Genomic DNA, 15,223 nt, shown 5'->3' with positions numbered 1-15,223 from the left:
TGGGCGAACCCGAACTCTAAAGTTTGGGGTCCATATCGGACCCCTAGTGTCCATGCACGGTCCCCAAACACAGACCTTTTACGTAATTTCGTGTTAATGTTCAGTTTGGCCACCCACATAAAAATAAAAAATAAAGGCATAAGAACGGGGATTAAAGCAGGACAGTTATACTTACTGAGTCTTCACACACCTGTCATACTGCTTTGGGGTCCGCTCTTTAAACCTTATGAATGTTCACTGCTTCCTCCACGCACCTTCTCTGACAGCGTCTGAGATTGGTTGCAGTCATACTGCCAGTGTCTGTGATTGGCTGGCCTTATACTAGCTATCTGGGTCCCTAGAGTGGAGTGTAAAAAATAAATAAATAATTGGAAAAAATGGCATACGGTTCCTGCATTTTGGTACCCAGAGCAGATAAAGCAGACAACTGGAGGATGCATATCCCAGCTGTGTGCGTTATCTTAGCTTTGTATAAAAATACAAGAGACCCCCCCCCCCCCCCGTGGCTTTTTAAAAAAAATTATTTCAATAAATAATTTAAAAAAACCTGTGTGCGGCCCCCATCAATTTTGATACTCAGTGCAGATAAAGCAGACAGCTGGTGTCTGGTATTCCCAGGCTAGGGAGGCCAATGGTTATTGGGCCCTACCCAGCCTTAAAATAACAGCCACTGCAGATGACCTGAGGTTCCCACGGTACCCCAGCTGTGACATCAGGTGAACTCAATGAACTCACTTAGCAGAAAAACGCACCAAAACAGTATGCTGTTTTGATGTGATTTTCTGTCAGGAGAAGCAGATTTGTTGCAAACATTTGTTGCTGAAGTTTCTGCACCAAATCTGCATTTCCTGGCAGAAAAACTCATCCAAACAACATTGCATTTTTGGTGGGTTTTTCTGCCAGCAGATGCAGATTTTCTGCAACCAAATACTTAATGAGTGCACATAACCTAAGCAGGTAAAACGGCATAACCTTCACCTCAGGTGAGTTCACTGAGTTCATCTCAAGTGAGTTCATAGAGTTCACCTGAGGTCACAGCTGGGGTACTATGGGAACCAACAGCTGTGACCTTGGGTGAACTTACTGACATCACCACTCACACCTGCAGATCCATCAGTGTGTCCTGCTGGCCACAATGATCAGTCACGTTTTCTAAAGGGACCGTACACTGCGACCTCAGATGTAGCAGAGCCGGGATTGTCGTGAGACGTTTTGGTGTGGATAAAGTCGGACTTGCAGGAGTGTTTTTGGTGTTAATAAGTTAGAGAAAGATGTTTTTTAAAAACATAAATAAAGGATGTTTCTCTGTTTTGTGTGTATTTCTTTTTTACTTACACCATTCCTAAAGGGACGGTGACATAGACCCTTATACATTACTAACCTCGAGCTTGATGATGGCTGCAATTTTTGACAAATCACAGCTGTCATTTAGCCCTTATATTACCCATCTCGATTGCCACTGCATCAGGGCAATCGAGATGAGCCAAGTAAGCATCAGGATTGGCACATCTAATAGATGCGACAATTCTAGGGTGGCTGCGGGCTGCTATTTTTAGGCTGGGAGGGCCCAATAACGTAGGCCTCCCCAGCCTGAGAATACTAGACCCCAACTGTCCGCTCTATCTTGTCTGAGTATGAAAATTGGGGAGACCCTACAAAAGTTTTTAAAAATGATTTATTTACATAAGTTAAAAAAAAAGATGGCGTGCCAGTGTCTGTGATTGGTTATAGTCAGGCTGCCGGCATCTGTGATTGGTTGCTCTCATACTGGCTGTCTGGTTCTCCGGAGTGCACTGTAAAAATAAATAATTGGAAAAAATGGTGTAAGATGTCTTGTATTTGATAAAGAGCCAAGATAACACATTCAGCTGGGGGCTGCAGCCTTCAGCTGTCTGCTTTATCTGCACTGATTATCAAAATCCGCCATTTTTTCCAATTATTTATTTATTTTTACACTTCACTCCAGGGATCCAGACAGCTAGTGTGAGGGCAACCAATCACAGATGCCGACAGTCTGACAGCAACCAATCACAGACGCTGTCAGAGAGGGTGGGCCGGGGAAGCAGTGATTATTCATAAGGGTTAATGAACAGGCTGGTAAGCAGTGTGACAGCCGCGCAAAAACTCTAAGTATAATTATCCTCATTTAATCTCCATTTTGCTTCCTTTTTCAGCCCCCTAGCCCTTACTAACTACATTTTACAGCATATAAGTTCGGGACCCCATAGACTTACATGAGACCTGGGATTTGGGTTTGTCTGGTCCCAAACCGGCCTTTTTTAAAGTCCTGTCCAACCTGCCGAACCCAAACGTCTGCGGTTCAACCATCTCTACTGATAACATCCATCACTCACAATAGGTGATGTCACAGCTCACCACCTCTCCCTCCTATACAATGACTGATAACACTTCTATATACAGTAGATAAGAGGATCCACCACTCAGAATAGGTGAGGTGTATAATTACTGATAAATCCTCTATATGCAATAGATAACACAGGACCCATCATTCACAATAGGTGATATCACAGCTCACCTCCTCCTCCTGCATAACGAGAACACCTCTATATATAGTAGATAACGGGATCCCCCACTCATAATAGGTGATGTCACAGCTCACCTCCTCCTTCTCCTGTACAATGATTGATAGCATCTCTACATACATATTTATACTATACTAGCTGTACTCCCCTGCTTCGCCCGGGTTAATAACTGCTGTTAACAAAATAGAATGTATGTAATGACTCTATATAATAAATAGGAATATATCAGTATGTGTGTAATGACTCTATCTAATATATAAAGCTGAATGTGTGTGTGTGTGTGTGTGTGTGTGTGTGTGTGTGTGTGTGTGTGTGTGTGTCCGGGATTGGCATCTGCACCATCGCAGCTACAGCCACAAAATTTTGCACACTCACACGTCTGGACCCCGAGAGCGTCATAGGCTATGTTTTGAGGGGATATTTTAACCCCACTCTTTACAGTTATTCACCAAACTTTGCCCCCAACACTTTTCGTTTCACTTTTTCCCCATTATGTAGATAGGGGCAAAATTGATTGGTAAATTGGAATGTGCGGGGTTAAAATTTCACCTCACAACATAGCACCCGGCGCTGCCCGGGATAGTAACTGTCTCTCTGTTTCTCTCCCATTCTCTGTCTGTCTCCCCCTCTGTGTATGTCTCTCTGTCACTTTCCCTGTCTGTCTCTGTCACTTTCCCTGTCTCTCTCTGTTTCTGTCCCTGTCTGTCTCTTTCCCTGTCTGTCCCTTTCCCTCTCTTACCTTGTCTATGTCTGTTTCTTACCCTGTCTGTGTCTGCCTCTTTCCCTGGCTGCATTGTGACACGCCAACATTCCATATAAGGGCGTGGCTGCGCATTCTTCTGAAGTTCTGGCAGCACTGTGGCTCTCAGCTCCATTCGTTTAATGGAGGCAGGTTTTTTGGTGAATAACTGTAAAGAGCGGGGTTAAAATTTCCCCTCAAAACATAGCCTGAGACGCTCTCGGGGTCCAGAAGTGTGAGTGTGCAAAATTTTGTGGCTGTAGCTGCGACGGTGCAGATGCTAATCCCGGACACACACACACACACACACACACACACACACACAGCTTTATATATTAGATAGATAACACTATACTGTATACATTGACTATAGAACTTTTTAGGCAATGGTCCATATCAAGCCCAGGCAGGTGTGTAACTATGTGTCAGGCAAAGAAACAAAAATAGAAAAATAATTGTAACCTTTAAGTACAAAGAAAACACCGACCGCAACAAGATAAATGTACAACCTAAAGTATATGTACACCAGCGAGGGGAGATGCACATAAGGTAATTATAGTGTTAGATTGCCATCTGGTGGATGTAGATCAGATCTATAGCGCATGTAGAATTATTAGTGTTATATCGCCATCTAGTGGAAAGTAATAGTAGCTACAGTGCACAAAGAATTTGTATAGTTATAGATCAATAAAAGCTTAAAAGCTGGAAAGAAGAAATTGCGCAAATAGAACCCACGTGGCGATCAATCAATGGAAAGGAGAAAGGGTTAATGTCCTGCGCCGCCGCACAGTCCAAGTAATGTAAGTGGAATATGATTTATTGGTTAATGCGTTTCAAGAATGAAGAAGCCTTGAGGGCTTTGAAACGCGTTGACCAATAAATCAGATTTTACTTACATTGTTTGGAATGTGTGGCGGCACAGATTAACCCTCTTTTCTATACTTATAGATCGCCATCTAGTGGTAATAATTAAGTTCTGCAGTGCACATTACAGTGTTAGATCGCCATCTAGTGGTAATGATTAAGTTCTGCAGTGCACATTATAGCATTAGATCGCCATCTAGTGGTAATGATTAAGTTCTACAGGGCACATTATAGTGTTAGGTCGCCATCTAGTGGTAGTGATTAAGTTCTGCAGTGCACATTATAATGTTAGATCGCCATCTAGTGGTAATGATTAAGTTCTGCAGTGCACATTATAGTGTTAGATCGCCATCTAGTGGTAATTATTAAGTTCTACAGGGTACATTATAGTGTTAGATCGACAGAGCAAATCTACTGTATATCGCACATGAAATAATGATAATGTTAATTTGTAAATCAGATCTACAGTGCACGCGATAGAGCACCATCTAGTGGAACGTAATAAGCTGCACATTGCATATCAATTTAGTATCGTGATAATTATTATTAGTAGAATTGTGAACTAATAATAATGTAAGTTCATGTGTACTGTAAAACTTGATTATTACCACTAGATCCACAGTGCACATTTGTTTATTATACTATTCTAATATAGCCCCATTAATTCCGCAGAGCTTTACAGACATTATGATCATTGTCCCCATAGGGGCTCACGATCTAAATTCCCTATCAGTGTGTCTGCGATAAATATACAGAGAACACGGGGAGAACATAGAAACTCCATGCAAATCTTGTCATTGGTGGGATTTGAACCCAGGACCCCAGCACTGAGCCATCGTGCCACGGCATAAAGTTATTATACTGTTAGATCGCCATCTACTGGACATAAATAAGATCTATAGTGCATCTAAAATTATACTGTTAGATCGCCATCTAGTGGAAAGGAATAATCACCACAGTACATATAATAATAATTAAAAAATAGTATTAGTATAGCTATAGATCGCCATCTAGTGGTAATTAAGTTCTACCGTGTACATAGAATTATTAGCATTAGCACCATCTAGTGGAAATAAATCAGACCTACAGTGCAAGTGATATAGCGCCATGTAGTGGAAAGTAATAACATCTGTAGTGGACATAGAACTATTAGTGATATATCGCCATCTAGTGGAAATAAATCAGATTTAAATATTTTATAGGATTATTACCTTGATAGTCCACCATCCAGGGGAAATAACTCACACCTATAGTGCACAAGTAATAGATTGCCATGAAGGGGAAGACAATGAGAATTTTTATAGCTGTACAAATAATTTCAAGGAAACATAGCTGTGATCATATTCATAACATGCATCTTGTATACGTCATTTGCAGTGCCTTGCAAAAGTATTCATACACCATGAATTTTTCCATGTTACATATTACACCTACAAACTTAATGTATTTTATTGGGATTTTACGTGATATATGAACACTAAGAGCAAGTATCTGTGAAGTGTAAACGGGGTTTTCTAAATATTTAAAAATAACTGAAATTTGTGACGTGCATTTGTATTCAGCCCACTGGAATCAATACTTTGTAGGACCACCTTCCTCTGTCTTGCATTAGTATTCAGCCCCTGGAGTCAGTACTTTGTAGGACCACCTTTCTCTGTCTTGCATTAGTATTCAGTCCCTGGAGTCAGTACTCTGTAGGACCACCTTTCTCTGTCTTGCATTAGTATTCAGTCCCTGGAGTCAGTACTCTGTAGGACCACCTTTCTGTCATTTGGAGTCAGTCTCTCCAGCTTTGCTCATCCAGAGGTGACATTTTCCTCTTGTCTCGCTCAGTGAGATTGGATGGAGACATCTGTGATCAGTGATTTTCTCGTCTTGTCACAGATTCTCGGTGGATTTGGGTGTGGACTGTGACTCAGCCGCTCACACACAGGAATATGCTCTGATCTAAAACCTTCATTGCAGTTCTGCAGGTTGTTTAGGGTTGTTGTCCTGCTGGAAGGTGAACCTATGCCCACAGTCCCAGTGTTTTGCAGCCTCTAACAGGTATTCTCCAGGATTGCCCTGTATTTAGCCCCATCCATCTTCTCATCACCTCTGGCCAGCTTCCCTGCCCCTGTTGAAGAAAAGCCTCCTGACAGCAGGATGCTGCCTCCACCATGTGTGACAGTGGGGATGGTGTTTTCAGGGTGATCTGCAGTGTTAATTTTCCAACATACATAACGTTTTGCATTTATCCCAAAAAGTTCTCCTTTAGTCTCACCTTCTTCCAAATGGTCATTGTTTCTCCTACATGTTTTTTTTCCCATACTTAAAATGGGACTTCTTATGGCTGCTTAAAAATGTCTTTCTTCTTGTCACTTTTCCATAATGAGGAGATTTGTGCAGTATTCGACTAATAGTCGTCCTGTGGACAGATTCTGCTGCTCCTCCAGTGACCAAGGGCCTCTCAGTTGTTTCTCTCATTAGCGCTCTCCTTCTTGGGATGTTAGGTTCGGTGGATGGCCATGTCTTGTAGATTTGCAGTTGTGCCGTACATTTATATTTGGATGATGGATTGAACACTGCTCCATTCAGAGCTTGGCTATCTTTTTTGAACCTAACCCTGCTTTCCTCTTCTCCACAACTTTATCTCTGACCTGTCTGGTGTGTTCCTTGGTTTTCACGATGCCGTTTGATCCCTAATCTTCTCACACAAACCTCTGAGACGTTCATATAACAGCTGTAGTTATACTGAGGGGAAATTACATCCAGGTGACTTCTGGGAGTCAATTGGTCACTCAGGATTTTATTCAGGGGGCAGAATACAAATGCAACTCATTGAAATAGATAGAAACAGTGCTCAAATTGAATGGGAATAGCATGGAGAAGACTCCTGGATGCATCTCTGACTCCCAGGTCCGGGAACAATGTTGTCGGAGTATTCGGCTGTGTGCACACTTTACATTTTTAGATGTGTTTTTGAGTGCAGATTTGTCACAAAACCTGAAGGAAATCCTGATGCAGACAAAGTCAATGAGAATCCTGATGTGCCATGCACACGTTACTTATTTGTGACTTGCAGATTTGGTGCAGAATATACTACACTTTTACGGACTGACAATTCAATATACAAAACCAAAGATAAAATGGATTTTACAGGAAAAAAAAAAAGTTAGGAAGCATTCTTTCCTGTATAATGACTTGTATGTAAGACAAAATCAAAGAGAGGAAAAAAGCCCTCCTCCTCCACCCCTTAATAGCCGGACCATCTCTCACCATATTTCTCCATCAGCTATGACCACAGTAGATGATGTAGTAGAGGGGGAAATAAAGCTACACCTGCCGGTAGTCACTGGTAAAAGTAATTGGAACATTTTCCTACCTTATTAGTGCATGTGGTGTGTTACATGGTCAGACACCTCCTGTGTAATTTATGAAGGAAGGAATCTAAATTTCACAAAGCCTATGGGAACAATGCAAGAACTGGCAAAAATTAGAAGAAAGACGGACTCCAATACACCCTGTATTAGACATATAGAAGGACCTCCTACACATTCCGTTAAAATTGTTATGTAGCGGGATTCCTACTCTCAAAGCCTATGTACCAATTGCTGGGACTGCCAAAATTAGAAGGATGAACTGCAATACCCCCTAGAAGACAATTAGAGGTAGGCCTCAGAAAACATTTTTTTCCCATTTTGAAGGAGAGGGACTTCTAGACTTAGAAAGCCTATGTACTAAGAGCAACGGCTGAAAAACATTTACCCCTGGGGATATACATTTATGTATGTAAGAGAATTGTAGAGGTAGGCCTTATATAAATCATGAGGACATTATGAAGAAGGCCATCATTCACAGGGCCGCACAATAACTCTGTTGATATGGTGGAAGAGGAGAAGGAGGAGGAAAAGAATATAAACCATGAACGGTATAATATCCTTTTTTGGGTGGAAAGGGGTGCATGTGAACACACCAGAAAAAAAAGGAACATTTGAATTGCCTTTAGGTCAAGCATTGGTAGTATGTGTGCCGTCCTACGGTCTCTGGTTGCTGATGGTGCTTGTGAATGTACAATGACAGGTGCAGGGCTAGAGGCATCCACGGCTGTGTCCTGGACAGGAGACTGGAAGCACATAGCACAGAGGAAGAGGCAGTGATGTCACCAGCTGACACTGATTTTGGACCCAGGCATTCAGCCCACCTAGTCGGGAGCTTGGATGACGTGCCTGAGCATGCTGGTCATGCTGATAGTGATCAGGCTCCTGCTGATCTTGGAATGAAAAATGTGGGTGCTCTGAGGAACAGTTGCCCACCTTCTCCCTCTGGCCACCCCACTGCCTCTTTCTGCCGGTTGCGGTGCTGTGGAACCCTCCCAATCTGCGCTGCTCTCCTCGCTCTGTATGGTACCTAACCTTGTTGGGTCAGTGACTTCATCATCCACCACCTCGTCTTCCACTTTTGCACTCTCGTCCTCCTGACTTAACAACATCACTTGTTGGCAACTGTCTCATCATCTAAATCTTGAGACAGTAATTACCATTCTCCTCTGTCACCTTCTTCTGACCGTGTCTGTTCAGTTATTTGGGGGATCACTACACACAATTTCCTCATGTCCCTCTTGAAACATGCAGGGCGAGAGGCCATAATCAATAAATGGAATGTAAAGAGCTCATTGGAGCATCAGAGTGCAGATTCATTTGTCTACCAGGACTCTCCATGGTTTGAGGAAAGAGGATCAGGGTGAGGATTATGTGGTCCAGACTCTCGGCTATTGAAACTGGACAGTATGGAAGACAAGGTGGTGCTGGGAAACAGACTTGAAGCCCTATCTGCCATCCAGCCAACCACTTGCTTGTACTTTTCTGGCTTCAAGAGTATTGTCCCACACCCCTGTGCAAAGTGGGACAGGAAGCTAAGTCTCGTGGATGAGCATGTTGGTTGTGTTCCTGCAGCAGTCACAGTTTCACCTAGCCCACGCTCTCATCCTCTGTGGGTATCATCAGCCGCTTGTCTGCTTCCCCATCCCTTGCTGCATGCTTTTTACGTTTTAAATTAGGTTGATGCTATATATGCCTTCAAACTTTCTGATATTAATAGGGAAAATAAAAAATGTATCCCTGAAAAGGACTTTTGGTTTTGGGTTACAGCAGCAGTATACGTATAGAAGGACTATTTTGCAATCAACCCTGCCTATATGCCTGCTGCAATCCCAAACTATTCTTCCTCCAGCAGCTATCCCTACAGTGACTGCAAACAACAGAGGTTTCACCACAAGAAAGGACAGAATTTAGCCCTGAAAAACTTTTGGTTTAAGGTTTCAGCAAAAGTATAAGTATAGACTGACTAAGTGGCATAACTAGAGGCTGATGGGCCCCAGGTACAACCCCCCACATGTTGGTCAGATATATGGTCCCTTATAGCTTTCTAAATCCTATAAAGACATACGAGTTGCTCCCCCCTTCGTTATGTAGTAATCTCCCCATCCTGGACTGCTTCTTGGTAAATATGTCCCCCATCCTTGCTATATATTGCCCCATCTTTTGCCCCTTCCTAATATATAGCCTCATCCTGATATATACAGTCCTCATTGTTTCTAATGCACAAAAGGGGGAAAAAAAAAAAATTCTAGTCACATCCCTCCACTCCCACACAGAGCAACATCCTCCGCTGTAGCCAGCGCACATTGGCCGTTAGCTGACATTGGCATGGGTGCCATGGCACATGTCGCTGTTATGTGGCCCAAGTCACGGTACCGCCAACATCAGCTGTTGGTCACTGTTTGGCCAGAAGCGTCTATTGCCACGCAGGGTTCTCTGTGATTCAATGCATTTTAGCTGGAAGTACACCCTCTAATGCACATCCACCTGAAGCAGGCGCTTGGGTCGGCAGACCCCCTTTAACCCTTGGCCCAGTTGCGACCACTGCAACTGCGATAGTTATGCCCATGGAAGGACTGTTTTGAAATAAACCCTGCTTATATGCCTGCTCTAATCTCAAACTTTAGGTTGCAGCAGAAGTACAAGTACAGAAGGACTGTAAGGCAATAAACCCTGCCTAGATACCTCTAATGCTAAACTATCCCTTCTTCACAAGCTATCCCTACCCTCAATGCAGGCAACAGTGGTTTTTACTAGAATAAAGGACAGTAATTAGTCCTGAAAAGAAATTTTGGTTTTAGGCTGCAGCAGCATTAGGATAGAAGGACTATTGTGCAAAAAAAAACCCTGCCTATATGCCTGCTCTAATCTAAGCTCTCCCTCCTAGATCAACTCTCCCTGAACCGCAGTGTGCCAAGCATTGTGCCCCCGAGTCTGATATAAGACCGCGTGATGCTATACAGCTGGCCAATCACAGTAATGCCAGAAGCCAACATGGCTCCGGAATTTCCATGTATGGCTGCCAATCCCCTCATGTTGATTGGCTGTAAGGGAAAAAAAAAAAAAGTGAAACATGCAAGGCCTTGAGCATGGTTTTGGGCATCTGCAATACTCGATTGAGTAGCGAGCAGTGCCGAGCACCCCGATGCCGGATCGAGTAGCGAGCAGTGCCGAGCACCCCGATGCCGGATCGAGTAGCGAGCAGTGCAGAGCACCCCGATGCCGGATCGAGTAGCGCCGAGCACCCCGATGCCGGATCGAGTAGCGAGCAGTGCCGAGCACCCCGATGCCAGATCGAGTTGCGCCGAGCACCCTGATGCCGGATCGAGTAGCGAGCAGTGCCGAGCACCCAGATGCTGGATCGAGTAGCGAGCAGTGCCGAGTCACTACTGCTCGCTCATCACGCTATCAGGAAAAAGAACCAAACTCCTCACTTTCCCACAGCTTAATATGAGCACATCAGACTCTCACCTTCCGTGGAAAGCTTCAAGAGGAACCTCAAGACCCACCTCTTCCAACAAGCCTACAACCTATAATAGCCCTCAGTCCAGTACACCACTGCGCAACCAGCTCTGTCCTCACCTATTGTACCATCACCCATTCCCTGTAGACTGTGAGCCCTCGCGGGCAGGTTCTTCTCTCCTCCTGTAGACTGTGAGCCCTCGCGGGCAGGGTCCTCTCTCCTCCTGTAGACTGTGAGCCCTCGCGGGCAGGGACCTCTCTCCTCCTGTAGACTGTGAGCCCTCGCGGGCAGGGTCCTCTCTCCTCCTGTAGACTGTGAGCCCTCGCGGGCAGGGTCCTCTCTCCTCCTATAGACTGTGAGCCCTCGCGGGCAGGGTCCTCTCTCCTCCTGTAGACTGTGAGCACTCGCGGGCAGGGTCCTCTCTCCTCCTGTAGACTGTGAGCCCTCGCGGGCAGGGTCCTCTCTCCTCCTGTAGACTGTGAGCACTCGCGGGCAGGGTCCTCTCTCCTCCTATACCAGTCTGCCTTGTACTGTTAATGATTGTTGTACGTATACCCTGTCACTTGTAAAGCGCCATGGAATAAATGGCGCTATAATAATAATATAGTATACCAGCACATGTAACTTAAAAGATGGCTCCTACATCCTGTTCAATGCCCAAAGAAGTTGAACAAAAGAATTCCTAAAGTTCGGAACAACCAATCCAGTAGAGACTATGCAAATTCCTATACATCCTGAGTCCAGCCTCTGATACTTGATTGCACTGTATTTTGTCTACACCCTTCACTTCTCTAGAGCTATAAAAAGTTTCAAACAGTAAAGAGAGCCAGAAGCTCTGGCGTCTGTCATGGAGATAGTTATAACTGACTCGTAGTCCGTTATTTTAGTCTCGTGTGCACACGTGACATTAGAATTTGAAATCGGCAATTAGACCTGAAGAGACCCTTTGGCTATATGCCCACGCTAGAATGTCCCTGCGGATTTTTTTGCCTGAAAATCCGCGACTTTCGCGGCAAATCCGAACCCGCGGATTTTGATGCGGATTTTTTTTTTTTTTTCCCCATTCAAAGCCAAAAATCCGCACCAAATCTGCACCAAACAATTGACATGCTGCAGATTTTTCCGGATCAAAATCCGCGGCAAATCCGCCGCGGAAAAATCCGCAGCATGGGCACAGCATTTCCAAAATGCCATTGAAATGGCTTGGAAGTGCTGCTGCTGCAGATTTGCGGCAAATCCGCGGCAAATCCTGTAGCGTGGGCACATAGCCTTTGTAGTCTCACATCAACATAGGGAGGAGGGAGATGAAGCTGCAGATTCTCACCAGTGGTTTTTCAGAGCCTGCATACTGTGAAAGCACGGGTGGTTGGGAGGGGGGGGGGGGTTGGGGGACACAACACATCCCATTTTACCTTGGATGATCTTTTTACACAAACACCTACAATAAGATGATGTTCCATAATGCCTTAAACTCTACTCACATCCAAAGCTGCTTTCTAAATGCTGCATTGGACGTGACTAGCGACATGAAAAAAAAAAGCCTGAAGACTAAATCAAGAAGAAACAGTTTCCTAATTTGCTGCAATCTGATGAAGTGTAGAATGGGAAGGTTTCTGGATCAGGACCTTCTGTTCCCCCCGACGTGGAGAACTATCGGTGACCTCATTAGCCTGAAGAGCACAGCACAAATCTTCCGTCTTTCCGCTGCCCTCTTGGCATTTATTGTTTCTCACAAGTCACAATTTGGAGACAAAAGGCCACAAAACTTCAATTCTTCCAAACCCCTGATGATTTTCCAGCTTTATAAAAATCAATCTAAAAGTTCCTCATAACAAGGTTTCGTGTTTCCAGCAGTGACCCCGCAGCGGGGACAGAGCCAGAGCCAACCTCGGGTTTCGGGCGGCGTTCTCTAATACAGTAATGTTCGGCTCTCATTGATTTTCACGTCACGCTATAATCTGTGTGTATTTATTGCACAGTAATATTGTATCGATCCATTCGCCGCGTCGCGCAGTTTAAAGGCTCGAGGAGAAAAAGCTCAAGTTTATTATTAACTTCATGCCATGAGCTACCAGAAAGGAAGTTATGGGAGGGAAGTGGTTAATGAAATAAAAACTACTGCAGTAATAAGCAAAACTCCAGGGTGACTGCAGGGTATACAAACCCCACCAAATCACATCACTGGGGGGGTCCACACTGTGCCGCCTGTTATGGAGGACACAATTGCCAAGAATCTTCTTATGCCAGCTCTGCAGTCAAGTGTTTATTATGGTAATGTTCCCATTACTAGTGTACAGAGTCTAATTTACAGCCAGCATTATACCCCAGAGCTGCACTCACTATTCTGCTGGTGCAGTCACTGTGTACATAGATACATTACTGATCCTGAGTTACATTCTGTATTATACCCCAGAGCTGCACTCACTATTCTGCTGGTGCAGTCACTGTGTACATACATTACATTACATTACTGATCCTGAGTTACCCCCTGTATTATACTCCAGAGCTGCACTCACTGTTCTGCTGGTGCAGTCACTGTGTACATACATTACTGATCCTGAGTTACCCCCTGTATTATACTCCAGAGCTGCACTCACTATTCTGCTGGTGCAGTCACTGTGTACATAGATACATTACTGATCCTGAGTTACATTCTGTATTATACCCCAGAGCTGCACTCACTATTCTGCTGGTACAGTCACTGTATACATTACATTACTGATCCTGAGTTACCCCCTGTATTATACTCCAGAGCTGCACTCACTATTCTGCTGATGCAGTCACTGTGTACATACATTACTGATCCTGAGTTACATTCTGTATTATACTCCAGAGCTGCACTCACTATTCTGCTGGTGCAGTCACTGTATACATATAACTCTCCCTTCAGGCTAGAGATGTGGAACGCTGCAAACAACTTTGTTTCTAGGGCATATTTCGGTATCTCTAATATCTGCCATAACATCCTGATTGGGGGGATCCAGGTACCACCAACCGGATCTAGTCAATATTTTGCCAAACACTAAAAATTGTTACCATTTGTTTTATATGTAATTATTTCAAGCAGATCTATCACCCGATTTCATAATATAAACTGCATATACTAAAGAATAGAAGCCTTGGACCAGATAAATCTGGTGTACTTACCTTGAAAATCCTAGTCAGAAAGTTTACATAATCTTCATATTAATTTGCTAACACTGGACTCCAAAAATACTCCTTTTAATATAAAGGAAAGGGAAACTTTTACATAGAAATTCACTGACAAGGATTTTCATAACCAGTACACCAGCCTCATCAGGTGAGGTTATTTAATATACATGCCGTTTGCATTGAGAAGCCTGGTAACAGATCAGTCACGTTTCTGATGGAGAAATAGAGAGAATCCATGTATTTTTTTTTCTTGCCAATATTTTCAGCTTCCGGAGCAGAAACAGAATTGTTGCGTCTGTTATAAATGTTCCAACAAAACCCACAAAAACAACGTTTAAAGAGTTAAAAGGCACATACTGTATTCAACTTAAATTAGGACACAAATAAGACACAAAAGCACAATCTGTAATTTACAAGTGACGTCCCCAATAACGGCGATACAATCGCAGAAGTAACCCCCGCCCCTCCCCCCCCCCAAAATAACATCCAAAAACATGAAGAAAAGCCGTTCTATTTTATACATGTGCAAATTAACTTGCATATATGAGATAATGAGGTCCTCATCGTCATCTTAACAGTGCGAATCAGCTGCAACTTTCACCAGTGGGAAAACAGAATAAAGTAGAAATCATCAAAAAACAAACTTTTTTTCACTTTTTATCCCCTCAAAGGGTTAACATAAAAATTCTAACAACACAAATACAAAATCAGTGCAACAAAAAGAATCGAATGCCCATTGTTTTTTTTTTTTATACATCTTTATGTTTAGGAATGTGATCTGTCGCATGACCAGTAGGTGGCAGTGTCCCAGCTCCATTGGGGTTCATACAGATGACTTGGAATGTTTGACTTGCACCGCCGGGTTTTGGCCCACAGGGGGCAGCAAGACACGCAGAGGGCTTATACAGGAGCAGTTATTTATTTGGCAGTGGCCAAAAACATGGCTGCTTATGCAAACCCCACCCAAAAGTGGACATTCCAGTCTTATGGGAGGAGTAGGACTTAAAGGGGGTGTCCACTTTTAGGAAATATTTTTTTTTTCCTATTTACTTGCATGTATTCAGGCTAAAAATCATTTCTGTAAATGATTTTCATTTAACAT

The sequence above is a fragment of the Anomaloglossus baeobatrachus genome, chromosome 7 (assembly GCF_048569485.1).
Source record: "Anomaloglossus baeobatrachus isolate aAnoBae1 chromosome 7, aAnoBae1.hap1, whole genome shotgun sequence".
NCBI classification, from domain to species: Eukaryota; Metazoa; Chordata; class Amphibia; order Anura; family Aromobatidae; genus Anomaloglossus; species Anomaloglossus baeobatrachus.
Note: the sequence above shows the minus strand (reverse complement) of the source record.